The sequence below is a fragment of the Somniosus microcephalus genome, unplaced genomic scaffold, assembly GCF_052327205.1.
Source record: "Somniosus microcephalus isolate GS21.2 unplaced genomic scaffold, FLI_Smic_1.0 unresolved_chr1, whole genome shotgun sequence".
Classification (NCBI taxonomy): Eukaryota; Metazoa; Chordata; class Chondrichthyes; order Squaliformes; family Somniosidae; genus Somniosus; species Somniosus microcephalus.
The window spans coordinates 27,121,462-27,134,084 of NW_028225179.1; the positions used below are offsets into that span (position 1 = coordinate 27,121,462).

At 49.4% G+C, this 12,623-nt stretch overlaps 1 pseudogene across 1 annotated transcript in view; it reads left to right on the forward strand.

Moving 5' to 3' along the window:
• LOC147094443 (uncharacterized) overlaps nt 1–11,962 on the forward strand; it is a 38,764-nt pseudogene extending 26,802 nt beyond the window's left edge. Inside the window, exon 4 of the transcript XR_015074741.1 lies at nt 11,188–11,962. The product of XR_015074741.1 is annotated as an uncharacterized LOC147094443 (transcript). The remainder of the gene's footprint in view (nt 1–11,187) is intronic.
• The last annotated feature ends 661 nt before the right edge of the window (nt 11,963–12,623 follow it).

The following is a 12,623-nucleotide window of genomic DNA, read 5'->3' on the forward strand; positions in this document are numbered from 1 at the left end:
AGTTAAATTCAGTCTTACAATCATATCAAATACATTACAGTTTAACATCTAATCAACAAATCATGGATTTAAAAGATTCTCCAGATCTCTCTTTTGCTCGTATCCATCTTGTGGATAATTCTTACTGAACATGATTTCTCCTTAGCCCTCGATTGTATCAATCCAGATTCCTTGCAACTCTCCACTTCAACTTCAATCCCTCTAACAGGTACCCGTGTGTTTAACTCTATTCTGATTGTTTCATTAATTAGATAGTTTCTCGATGGAGTATGCTTTAAAAGTTGTCTCGCTCTCCTGAGCCACATTAACCATTTCATGTCTTGCTGTTGTCAAGTAACTGAGCATGTCTGAGACCCATTCTTCAGTGCAAACTCAACATACATTCCATGATGGTAATTACCTCATTCGTATTGAATCCCATTTGCACACTCATATCAGTATCTCAATATCGTACCACACGTGCCATCCGATACAAGCCTTTCTCGGGCTTTCAGGTATCTTATCGAAAGATTGTAGTCGCCTGGAGATCTTTGCTCATCTTCCTCTGCATGGTCCCGATGTCTTGGGTAGTGACCAGACTATCAAATTCAGTTTTCTTAAAAGTTCATTAAAGGCAGGGACACAAATGTCTCCAAGAGAAAGCTATCAATTTACTATTCTTAACTACATTTTCCTGACTTTCACTAGAAAATTTTGAAAATTCCCATTCAGTAGTGTAATTCTCCTGTTTCAATCTTACACTCTCAATCACTTTCCTTTAATTACCATTCATATCTCATTCATGAGTCCTGGAAAAACTTTACTGTCCAGTACAATATTTAAGATAGAAAGCATAGATCAAACATTCTCACTTGATTCAAGTTATTAACACATTTTATTATCATTATTTTTAGAGGATCTTTTATTTTCCCAAAAGTAACCAAATATATAGTGCCTGAGTCCATTTTGTCATTTCAAAATTATCCCAAAATCCAAATAGCAGTACAGTTGAACTGACAGGTTTTGTCAATGTTCAATTTAATCTCTATCAATTTATCTTCCATTTCCAATTTCAGAAACAAGTGATTCTCAGGCTAGGTAGCTTACACAGTGTTTTAACATTAGAGACAGAAGTGCTGCAATTAGTTTACAAGGTAACTTCCATATAACAAAAGTACGTTGGCAACTGTAACTTTAAGGCAGAAGCTTATCTTTTGTAAAACTATGAACAGACAAACAAAACAAAATAGCACATTCTTGCAGAAAACAGTAAATTACGTCATATTTTCTTATCAAATCAAACTGCTTTAGAAGATTTCACCGTAGCAACCGCGACTCCAAGGTTAAATCTTAGACTGAAACGTAGGGCTAGAAATTGGGTTGCTAGCGCCTCCAAATAACGCCTAAAGAGGCCAAAAAATGGGGCGCTAGCCAATTTCCGGGCAGGCGCAGGAAGCCTAGTGCCTCGCCCCATATTGAGCATGGTTTTAGCGCCGGTGCTAACTCTTAGCGCCCGCTCATGGGCGCAGGCAGATAATGACGTCATTTGAGTGTGCAACGCCTTTTGGGCGCCCCCGTCCGCAAATTCAGTGGCCCACCCCTCCGTAGCGCCTGGCGCTATTAGTGATAGCTTACCTGGAACCTTACCAAGTTGCACTCGTGCTGGAAGGGCGTTATTTAAAGGGGACTGGTGTGCTTTAAAAGTGGCAGCCATTTCTGCAGCACAACTTCCTCGAGCGCTACAAGGAGTTGCTGAGCTGCACACAGAGAGCCTTTTGACCACTGGGTCCATGCTGGCAGAGGAACTTCGTCATTCGGACCATTGCTTTACTGCTGGTGAGCATTAAGAATGGCAAAACTACCTGCGCGCACTTATTATGGGGGCTGCATTGGATGCGGACATCCTGCTGCTGCATTATCTGCAAAGGGCACTGAGACGCAGGGAGAGGGGGCCGGCCGTGCCCAGACGGAGGAGGGCCTACAGACGTCACCACACCAGACCTTACGCTCCCAGGGTTTTCCGCCAGCAGTTTTCCTACATGAACATGTCAGAGGAGCAGTGTGTCCGAAGGCTGCGCTTCAGAAAGGAGGTGGTGACTGAGCTGTGCCACCTGCTTCAGACAGATCTGCAGCCTCAGTTAAGGTGCAGGACATCTCTGTCGGTGGCTGTGAAGATGACTGTTGCCCTGAACTTCTACGCGAGCAGCTCTTTTCAGGCTGCATCTGGCGACATAGCCAGCATCTCCCAGTTTGCGGTGCATTGCTGCATCCGTCAAGTGACTGATGCCCTGTTTAGAAGGAGGTGGCAGTACATCTCCTTCCCAATGACCCCGGACAAGCAGCGGGAGTGCGCAGAGGGCTTCACAGCAATCGCGGACTTCCCCATGGTGCAGGGTGCCATTGACTGCACGCATGTGGCTTTGCGGGCACCTGTATTCAATCCGGAGGAGTTCCACAACTGCAAGGGGTTCCATTCCCTCAATGTCCAGCTGGTCTGTGACCACCGACACCTGATCCTCGCAGTGAATGCGCAGTTCCCAGGCAGCAGCCATGACGCCTTCATCTTGCGCCAGACTACTGTTGCAGACCTTTTTGAGGCACTGCTTCAACCAGAAGGCTGGCTTCTCGGGGACAAGGGCTATCCTCTGTGCCCGTGGCTGATGACCCCGCTCCGGATGCCCAGAACCCCTGCTGAAGAGCGCTACAATGCGAGCCATCAGGCCACGTGGAACATTGTCGAACAGACAATTGGCATGCTGAAGCAGCGGTTCCGCTGTCTGGACCATTCCGGCGGAGCACTGCAGTATTTGCCTGAGCGAGTCTCGCACTTTGTGGTTGTTTGCTGCATGCTCCATAACCTTGCTATCCTGTGTACCCAGCCAATGCCACCAGACATTGCCGCCCCAGCGGAGGAGGAGGAGGAGGATGGGAGGGAGGTTCTAACTGGAAGGGCCATGCGTCTGAGGCTGATCACAAATCGATTCTAGGCCACTCTGACGGAATGCTTGCAGCCAATCCAAGAACAGGAATGGAACCAACCTCATACCCCCAAGCCTGTGAAGGGCAAGATGCATATAAATAGCAGGCATGGCCATTCTTAAGGAATAAAAAAGTGTTTATTTACAAAAACGTGCTCCCTTCCAACATTACTAAACAAAACGAACAGAAATCAAAAGTCACAGACGGACACATTCGTCTCTCCCTCCCGTGAGACAGATGAAATAAAACATGACAGTAGGCAGAGACATTCCCCTGGGCTTGGTTCCAACTGGCCAGACGCTTCAGGGGCACCCTTCAGTTCTTCCCCCCTGATGGGGAGCGTGGTCTTTTGGACGTCTGTCCCCTTCCCACCCTGAAGCTCCTCCTTAAGGGGGCCCCAGTGGCTGCAGCAAGGCTGGGGGAGGCCTGCTGACTGTCCCGGAGTGCAGATGCCCCTGAGGTGCGGCCTGGATGACCTCTGGGCCTAGAGGGCCCGGCTGCTGACTGCTCCACCTGTGCATGGGTGGAGCAAGTCTGTCCTGCAGGTGCTGGCAGCTGCAGTGAAGTGCCAGTGGTGGGAGCAGGAATGCTGTCATCCTGAGAGACGACAGCACCTCCCTGCTCGACCAACACACTGGCACTCCCACGGGGCAGTACCTCAGCAGCCGGAGCAATCTGTGGGAGCACAGATTGCTGGTCTGCTGCGGTGCTGTGAGGTCCCCGGGTAATCATGCCTGAGCCATCGAGGGTGGCAGCAGTCACTGGTCGTGTGGCCTCCATGTGCCTCTGCAGGAGACCAGCGAGTGACTGCGTGGCAGCACTTAGCCCTTGCGTGGCAGGTGCCAGTGCTTCGGCAAAGCCCTGGACAGTCCTTTGCATTGCTTCAGTGAAGCCCTGGACAGTCATTTCCATTGTCCCGCGGAAGCCATGGAGACTCCTCTCCATTGCTTCAGTGAAGCCCTGGACACTTCTTTCCATTGCCCCACTGAAGCCCTGCACAGACCTATCCATCGCTGCACTGAAGCCCTGGACAGACCTTTCCAAAGCTGACCTGAAGTCCTGCGCACTCCGGGCCTGTGCTGCGCCAATGTCTTGGACAGTGGTCGTCAGTGTCTCGGTGGCTTGAGGCAACCTTGCCACTGCAGCCATGAGCTCAGTGTGCCTCCGGCCAGCCTGAGCGCTCATTTTCCTGAGGGCATGTACATCCTCTGCACTCTCTGCAGCAGCACTGGTGGCCTGACTCACCCTCCGGGGAGACGGCCCCCGAGCTTCCCTTCTCCCCCTGCATTGCTGCAGGCCACTGGGGCCCGCTAGTGGATCCTCATCCGTGGTGTCCCCCCCGCTCCCCTCCCGGGATGGTGTGCCCCCAGTCCGCCACTGCGCTGGCTCGCCTGCGGCTTCATCTGGTGTTTCGGCTTCATTCTGGTCGCCGCCTCCAGAGTCACCCATAGTGGCAGCTTCAGGGCCCGACTCCTCCCCGGACGAGTCAGCAGCTGAAAGCAGGGAGGTACAGGAGTGGCATTAACGTGAGGACAGGGTGGCAGCGAGGGAGGCATGGAGGTGCTGGAGTGGCATTAACGTGAGGCGTGGGCGGCACGGTGGCATAGTGGTTAGCACTGTTGCCTCACAGCGCCAGGGACCCGGGTTCAAATCCGGCCTCGGGTGACTGTCTGTGTGGAGTTTGCACATTCTCCCCGTGTTTGTGTGGGTTTTCTCTGGCTGCTCCGGTTTCCTCCCACAGTCCAAAGATGTGCGGGTTAGGTTGATTGGCCATGACAAAAATTGGCCCTTAGTGTTAGGGGGGGATTAAATACGTGGGGTTACGGGGTTACAGGGATAGGGCTTGTGTGGGATGGCTGTCAGTGTAGGGACCGGGTGCTAGGGTTTGGATGATCAGCCATGATCTCGTTGAATGGCGGAGCAGGCTCGAAGGGCCGAATGGCCTACTCCTGCTCCTATCTTCTATGTTTCTATGACAGGGTGGCAGCGAGGGAGGCATGGAGGTGCAGGAGTGGCATTAATGTGAGGACAGGGTGGCAGCAAGGGAGGCATGGAGGTGCAGGAGTGGCATTACTGTGAGGACAGGGTGGCAGCGAGGGAGGCATGGAGGTGCAGGAGTGGCATTAACGTGAGGACAGGGTGGCAGCGAGGGAGGAATGAGTGCTGCAATATACTGCAGTGGATCCACAGTCAGTGATCATGCTGCTGGGGGGAACAGTTGGGAGGAGAGAGATCCAAAAGGCGATAGCCTTACCATCGTAGGCCACTATGGGGTCGGCAGCTCCAGAGGCGGCAGGACCAGTCAGCCGGGTCCCCATGATATGTTGGACCCTCTCCTCCAGGTCAGTGAGAGCCTGGATCTGGGCACGTCCTCCTCCGGTGGCCATTTGCTGGTGTCGGTTATGTGCCAGCTTCCCCTGCAACAGAAAGGATGGAAATTGCTGAAACATCCTGCACTGAGCACACATCAGCTGCCCCCCATGGTTGAATAGCCCTTACATCATGCACTGAGCAGCATGTGCATGTGTCTTTCCTGAAAGGGCCAGGGGTGCTGGCTGGCAGATGGCCTTTGGCGGCTCGCCCACCCTCTAGCCAGAAAGTCAGGTGCACATGGAGGGATGAACAAGATCATGGAAAAGGCACTCACCCTGACGACCCGAGTGAGGTCATTGAACTTCTTCCGGCACTGGACCGCAGTGCGAGGGACCACGCGCCTGGAGCCCACTCTGGTGGCCACGTCCCTCCAGGCGTGCCTGTGTTCGGCATGTGGCGCCCTCCTGCCATCCTGGGGATATAGCGTTTCATGCCAGCGCTCCACAGCGCCAACCAAAGCCTCCAGGGCCCCCTCATCAAAGCGTACAGCCCTCTGCCTGACCCTTTGCATCTTTGCAGAGCCTGGAGTGCCTCTGTTTAGCTTCCACCGAATTTAAGGCGTGCCAGGAAGTGTTGTGTCTTGTGATTCCAATTGACCCGCCCCTTTAAGTGCTGTCCGGCGCCAGTGTGTCTCGGGGTCAGTGATTATTGACAGCACCTGTGCTGCGCCCCACCACGGCGAAATTGTGTTGCGCCTCCAAATTAGCGCCTTAAGAGTAGCGTGCAGTGCCTGATTTAGCGCCGCAATCACCATCAGGGGCGCAGCAACCCAATACAGTGACAAGTTGCGCCTGGTGCTAAACTTTGCGCTTTGCCAGGACTAGCGCCCCAAACGGGGCGAGACCGAATTTCTAGCCCTTAATCTTTTGTTAAACAAACTTTTTGTTGCTCTTCTCAGTTTTTACACACCATCTTAACTTAAATTAGTTCAAAGGTTTTTTTTCCAATTCTTGCGGCACAATCTTATTCGTACATTCTTAGAACTTCCAAAATCCAAGACTAGACAAAAGTTTTTAAACACTTTTAACACAGAGGAGTGGGTGGAGCTAAAACAAACATAGAATCTTTTTTTAAACACAGACTTTCAGACAAAAGAAATACTGTAACTTCTTAAACATTCATAGTCAGGAAAACATTCACACTTTAACACACACTTTCACACAAACTAAAATTCCAGCATTTTTTAAGGTTCCTTTAACTCAGCAAATCTTGTGTTTTATTTGTCTCAGCACAAATGTTAATAACTTCCATGTCAGTAAAACTTTAAGATTCTCTTTTTTTCCCTCTTTTTCCATCGGTGTCCCTATCTTCTTTCGCCTTGTTTATCCTTTCGTTTTGCCAATTTTTTTTCTCTAATTTTGTCACCTGCTCCTGTAGATTTTCATTTTAATTTCCTCAGTCTTTTGAATGACCGTTACTAATTGGTGTACCAATATAACTCCCGCTTTCTTTGTCTTACTTCCCTTTTGTGTCTCCCACCATTCTCGTTGGTACACTGGTACCTTAGACGGATCCCATCCATCCTTTTTCATCTTATCTATCAAACCCTTCCGGTCGTCTGCATAGAGCCTGGTAAGGGACCCAGGGGGTCCCCATTCCATCTCTTTCCCCGACACCATATCCAGTCTTACATCAGTCTTACCTACTCTGCTGCATTTCTCTGTGCGGGTTTGCTGTGATCCTGTCTTTATTCGTGGTACGTCCGTGACCTGGGATTTCTCCCCTCCATCTTACCTCTCGTAACACCCCCGGTGGTCGTAAAAGACTTTTTAAGCGGTTAATTAATCACAATTAAGCACACATATATTCATTGACTTCACGATCCCAGGGTACTTTGGAGTCTCTCAGCCTACTTGATCCTAGCCATCATGTGGGGCCCAATCGCTCTCTTAATTCCGGCTCAGGCTAGGGTCAATGAGACAGGCACCCTCCTTGTCCTTGTCGATCAGTCAATCACTCATTCCTTCGCGACGTCTATCGCTACACAGTGTTCCCTTAGTTCATGCAATCCACACTCACACAACTGTGTTCTCTCACCTCTTACAGACTTTCACTTGATTCATGATGCTACGGCACTGTCCCTCCACCTTCCCAGATGACTCAATTTCTGGACGGTCAGAATTTGACTTCTCGTCCGGGTTCACTGGTACGGGCAGTCATTCAGTTCCGTAGCACCCTGCTCGCTATGCCAATTTGTTGGTGAAAAACAAATTCACTCGAGTCTGCCTTAAAGTAAAAGTGATAGTACACAGTTTATTAACAGAACATTCTGGGAGAAGGTCATAGACCCCGTGGTCTAATGACACCCTTCTTGTTCTCTCTTGGTTGGTACAGCTTTTTATTCCATTTTCATCCAATCACATTGTATTACAATAATCACCTGATCACATATGGCTTATTTATTCTTTTCAGTATTAGTAAAGGTTAGTTACATCTTACTATGCCTTTGGTCACAGGTCAAATTCCCATGACCCTTATATTCTGCTGTGTCTACAATTTTTAGCTAAAGCAGCATATTCCTTATCGCTTACTCAGAACACACATTCTGTCTTGTCCCACAATTGTGTCTTATCTTGGTTTTTTGAAGCTTCTCACACTGTCTTTTGTGCAAGACTAGCGAGAGTAGCACTTTTTCAATCTGTACTGTCTTATCTTTGTTTTTCACATAGCACTTTTCAGCCTGTCCTTTCTTTAGTTTTGCCTTTTTACGTAAGTCAATTTATATTGTGAAATTTCTTATCACCACCTGGTTTCTTTGAGCTCTCATTCATTCTCACATGAACCCACTCCTTTGTTCTGATTTTAATTCTGCTGGCACCTCAGCTGCCTGAATTCTGAGAGGATTAATTTTAACCCCTTCACTATAATGTGGCACTTGTCGAACGCCTTTTGGAAATCCATGTACACCACGTTAACCACATTGCCCTCATCAACCCTCTCTGTTAGCTCATCAAAAACTCAATCAGAATCAGAGCGGCTGGGTCCGGTGGACGTGCGGCCAGGGCCCTGGCACCAGGAAACCCAGGGTGCAGTGCCTCTCCCATCCGAGCTGACGCTTCCCGGTTTCTTCAGCTGGTACCACTGAGTTCAACTCGGGACAAAGGACAGGAGCCAGGCTCCCAGAATGGCCCATAGCCCCGGGGAGCATGCGCACTCTCAGCGGGGAAATCGGCGCGTTGCATAGAGTGGTTCCTGGGGCGTGGGGAATTGTGGGTGTTGCGGCCGCCATTAGTCAGCAGCTGTGGGGAAGAGCTTTATTGCAGGCTGACGGAAGGTAGGCCCCTGGCCGCCTGTGTAGGTCTTTTTGTTGCTTCATTGTTGAGGATGTAACTAGTAAAATAGATAAGGGAGAACCAGTGGATGTTGTGTATTTGGACTTTCAGAAGGCTTTCGATAAGGTCCCGCATAAGAGATTAGTGTGTAAAGTTAAGGCACCTGGGATTGGGGACAAGGTATTGGCTTGGATAGAGAAATGGTTGGCAGACAGGAAGCAAAGTGTTGGAATAAACGGGTCTTTTTCCGAGTGGCAGGCAGTGACTAGTGGGGTACCGCAGGGATCGGTCCTTGGACCCCAGCTATTCACAATATATATTAATGATCTAGACAAGGGAACTAGATGTAACATCTCCAAATTTGCAGATGACACAAAGCTGGGTGGGCGTGTGTGCTGTGAGGAGGATGCCGAGAAACTACAGGATGATTTGGACAGGTTGGGTGATTGGGCAGAAGCATGGCAGATGCAATATAATGTGGATAAATCTGAGGTTATCCACTTTGGTGGCAAAAACAGGAAGGCAGATTATTATTTGAATGGCAATAGATTGGGAGAAGGGGAAGTGCAATGAGACCTGGGTGTCCTTGAGCACCAGTCGCTGATGGTAAGCATGCAGGTGCAGCAGGTGGTTAAGAAGGCAAATGGTATGTTGGCCTTCATAGCGAGAGGGTTTGAGTACAGGAACAAGGATGTCTTGCTGTAGTTGTACAGGGCCTTGGTGAGACCACATCTTGAGTACTGTGTGCAGTTTTGGTCACCTTATCTGAGGAAGGATGTTCTTGCCGTGGAAGGAGTTCAACGAAGATTCACCAGGCTGATACCTGGGATGGCAGGAATGACATATGAGGAGAGATTGGGATGATTGGGCTTGTACTCGCTGGAGTTTAGAAGAATGAGAGGGGATCTCATTGAAACTTATAAAATTCTGACAGGACTGGACAGACTAGATGCAGGAAGGATGTTCCCGATGGTCGTGGAGTCCAGAACCGGGGTCACAGTCTAAGGTTACGGGGTAAGCCATTTAGGACAGAAATGAGGAGGAATTTCTTCACCCAGAGACTGGTGAACCTGTGGAATTCTCTACCACAGAAGTCAGTAGAGGCCAATACATTAAATATATTCAAAAAGGAGTTGGATATATTTCTTAAAGCTAAATGGATCAAGGAGTATGGGGAGAAAGCAGGGACCGGGTACTGAATTTGGATGATCAGCCATGAGGGGCCGAATAGCCTACTGCTGCTCCTATCTTCTATGTTTGTATGTTCCTATGTTTCAGTTTGAGCTGGAGTGGAGATGGAGGAGAAGCTGCTGGGTTTAACCCCCACTATTTCTGAGCCCAAGAGGACCCAACAATTTCCAATGTGAGACTGTCAAGGGAGGTGGACTCTAGGGGAGATTAGTTTGTTACACAGACACTGTCCGTACAATGTAAACGTGTATTGTTTTAGGAACAAGTATTTCTGTACAGGCTTTTAATCCAGTTTACATCTACAGATTTGTTTTAATTCATTCTTGGGATGTGGGCGTAGCTAGCAAGAGCAGCAAATACAGGAAACTTTCTGATATCTGGCACTGGCGGGACCGAGCTGGTGCCGGTCGATCAACACTGCCGGAGAAACGCGCGCTATAGTTAAAAGATACGGAGCTTCTGAGCTCTGTCTGAAGCAACAAACCCTGTTGCTTAGCAACAGCTTCAAAACAGTCGGTGCAGCTTGCAAGCGTCTCTGTAGCTAAGCAACAGCTTCAGCTAGACGCTTGCAGAACCACAAATGGAGATAAAAAGCAGCTAAAAGTAAAAAAAAGTTATCTGAACCGACTCCTGAATTTTGCCAGTGGATAGAGCATTCCGGATATTTAACCTCCGTTGAAACGAAAGTTTCCTGTATTGCCAATCCCCAGTTTCCCGTTGAGAAGTGGGTGGTCAGTCGCCTTCTTGAACTACTGCAGTCCGTGTGGTGAAGGTATTCCCACAGTGTTATTCGGTAAGGAGTTCCAGGATTATGACCCAGCAACTATGAATATATCTGAGTCAGGATGGTGTGTGACTTGGAGGGGAACTTGGAGGTGATGGTGCTCCCATACAACAGCTGCCCTTGTCCTTCTAGGTGGTGGAGGTTGCGGGTTTTGGATGTTCTATCAAAGTTCTGGTCGAGTTGCAGATGTATAAACTTCCTTTCCTTCACCCCCTCCCCCTACCACACCCACCTCTCTCTCTCTCTCTCACTCTCTCCTCCCATAGAGGCCAGAGACTTGTGTAGGCCCAGACCAGGTGGCGGATTCCCTTCCCTGAAGGACATCAGTGAACCAGTTGGGTTTTTATGACAATCCGGCAGCTTTCATGGTCACTTTTCTCTAGTGCCGACCCCACAATTGACCAAATTCATTGAGCTCAATTTCACAACCTGCCTTTGTTTTCTTCACGCTCCCTGTTTTAAATTAATTTTACAGGGCACTGGAAGGGGAGGATTTGCAGACAGGAAATTCAAACCAAACATCACGTCAAGATCTGACAGAGTCACTCGACTCATCGGATCTGAATATCATCGGCCTCTGAACATGGAAGCAAAAAGCACCATTTACAGCGGGGAGAAACCGTACACGTGTTCTGTGTGTGGACGAGGCTTCAGCCAATCCTCTGGCCTATCGACACACAAGCGCATTCACACCGGGGAGAGGCCGTTCACCTGCTCTGAGTGTGGGAAGGGATTCACTCAGTTATCCAACCTACTGAAACACCAGCGTGTTCACACCGGGGAGTGGCCGTTCACCTGCTCTGAGTGTGGGATGGGATTCACTCAGACATCCAACCTGCTGATACACCAGTGTGTTCACACCGGGGAGAGGCCATTCACCTGCTCTGAGTGTGGGATGGGATTCACTCAATCATCCAAACTGCTGATACACCAGCGAGTTCACACCGGGGAGAGGCCGTTCACCTGCTCTGAGTGTGGGAAGGGATTCACTAATTCATCCCACCTGCTGACACACCAGGGTGTTCACACTGGGGAGAGGACGTTCACCTGCTCTGAGTGTGGGAAGGGATTCACTAATTCATCCGACCTGCTGATACACCAGCGTGTCCACACCGGGTAGCGGCCGTTCACCTGCTCTGAGTGTGGGAAGGGATTCACTCAGTCATCCAACCTGCTGAAACACCAGCGAGTTCACACTGATGAGACACCTTTTAAATGCTCGGACTGTGAGAAGAGTTTTAAAAGCAAAAGGAAGCTGATACAACACGAATGCACTCACACTGGGGCGAGGCCATTCACCTGCTCCGTGTGTGGGGAGGGATTCACTCGCTCATCCCACCTGCTGACACACCAGCAAGTTCACAAGTGACTGCAGGGGGTGGATTCTGTTGTTGTTGCTGCTGTTAATCACATCCAGGACTGAACCATGTTCATTCTGACAGTTGGGGGTTGTTTCTGCTGATGTTAATAACTCCGGGAACTGGGCTGGAGTTTAATATTCTGGATATATGTCAAATAAATCAACTTTGTTTTAAACACGTTGTTGTAGATTTTTGTCTTTCCCACCTGAGTGTTTAGCATCACCTGGCTGGAGCTCAGAAAGGACAATCTGGGGGAGGATCGTACGGTGGGAACAGAACTCCAGCCTGGACACAGTCCTTCAGGGCCACACTGAGAGGGGCAAACGGCACTTTGGTCTTTCTTGTCTCTCTTCACTGACAGCAAAGTTGCTGTGCGGGTTAATCTCGAGGCGTGTGAGAAATATGTCCCAGCCGCTCTCTGCCATGGTTCAGAGCTCCTAGGCATGGAACAGAAGGCTCCTTTAGGAATGTACCCCAGTGCTTTCTTTTAATGGCCTTATTAATGTGTGTTGCTACTTTTAGTGATTTGTGTATCTGTGTCCCTTGATCCCTCTGCTCCTCTAGCCCATTTAGACTCTTAGGGGGAAATTCGGTGGCACCCCCTTTGGGTCGCTAACGTCACCGGGGCTAATTTTAACTTCCCAAAATAGTTAGCGCCCCTGCGCATCACATTCAGTCGTGTCA